The 1,424-nt window shown below is 35.9% G+C and overlaps 1 protein-coding gene across 1 annotated transcript in view; it reads left to right on the top strand.

The window, feature by feature from the left end:
- BMX (BMX non-receptor tyrosine kinase) overlaps positions 1 to 1,424 on the top strand; it is a 47,659-nt gene that overhangs the window by 32,447 nt on the left and 13,788 nt on the right. The window lies entirely within an intron of this gene.

Below are 1,424 nucleotides of genomic sequence, written 5' to 3'. Positions count from 1 at the left end.
TGGTTCCCCCGCCACCGAAGTCCGTGTTTCAAATATGTCCATCCTTATACAGGGAACCATGAAAGTAGAAAAAAATGTTCTCAAGTCCTTTTGTTGCTGTGATTTTTAATTTACATTTCCTAGCATATATTTAATAACACAATACACCCTATAATTCCAGAAAGAATGAATTTGAGTGAATTGAGTGACTTAGAAGAAGAAATTCTCCTTATGAAAATATTTGTAGGGTTTTTTTCTGCCTACGGAAGCAATTTGATTATAAAATTCAAGTATTATAGAAATATCTATTATTGGATGGATAACCTCCATGGACAAGTTGGTGTCTATTCTGACAGATTTTTTTGCATGCTGATACTAATGCTTATTGTTCATTATACACAGAAATAGAAATTATATGAGAGATGTCCAGGAAGTATCCAGCCATGTAACCATTCTTGATATATTAATAATGGCTGGATACTTTCCAGACAGCTTATAGCTAGCTATCTATCTATCAATCAAAAAAAAATACATATACATACATACACACACAAAATACATACAGAAAGAAGGGAAGTCAATACACACACACCAGCCAGCTTTCTTTTATTTTTATCCTTTTTTATTTTTGTAGATTTAGGGGGTACAAATGTAGTCTTATCACATGAATATAGTGCATAATGGTGACGTCTGGGCTTTTAGTGTAACCATCACCCGAACAGTGTACATTGTACCCATCAAGTAATATAGCTTGCTTTCTTTACTCAGCGTATCTTAGCGGTCTTTCCATGCAAATACATGTAGCTTACTTTGATCTATTTAACAGAATTCTATTGTAGAAGTACCTCGTAATTTATTCACCTAGCCCTCTATTGATTAGCGGTTGGATCCTGTGCAATATTTTCACATTATGACAGATGTTTCCGTGCACAATCCTACACACATAGCTCTGGGCACCCATATGAGTGGTCCTATAGCCAAATTCCTAGAGTGGACTTTCTGAGACAAAGGCTAAGAATACTTAAAATGTAAACATTGCTAAATGTTTTTCAGAAATATACATCCCACTAACAACAATTTCTCAACATGAGGTGCTAGTATTCTTCCAAAATTTTGCCTAATTAGCTGGTGAAAATAGAGAGAGAAATCCCCTCTTTTTTTCCAGAGTAGTGCCCCTTAAGAGCAGTGACTGGGTGAATTTCCAACAGTGAGTAAAAATGAGCCATTGGCTCAGCGTCAAATTTGTACCGTTTTATATGACTTGATCGTGTGCACATAGGTGAATTGGCCTCACTTCTGCCTTTCATTTGAGTTCTTACTTGTATTTTTCCTTTGCCTCAGTTTCCTCAATTGTTTATTTTAACCTGAAGCACCTCAAAAGTACCTTCTGGGAAAGGTATTGTATAAACGGACATCTCCAAATGGAATGATTCCACCCCAGAGGA

This window comes from Propithecus coquereli, unplaced genomic scaffold, assembly GCF_000956105.1.
Source record: "Propithecus coquereli isolate 6110/MARCELLA unplaced genomic scaffold, Pcoq_1.0 Scaffold132, whole genome shotgun sequence".
Taxonomy (NCBI): domain Eukaryota; kingdom Metazoa; phylum Chordata; class Mammalia; order Primates; family Indriidae; genus Propithecus; species Propithecus coquereli.
Note: the sequence above shows the minus strand (reverse complement) of the source record. Positions and strands in the feature narration are given on the sequence as shown.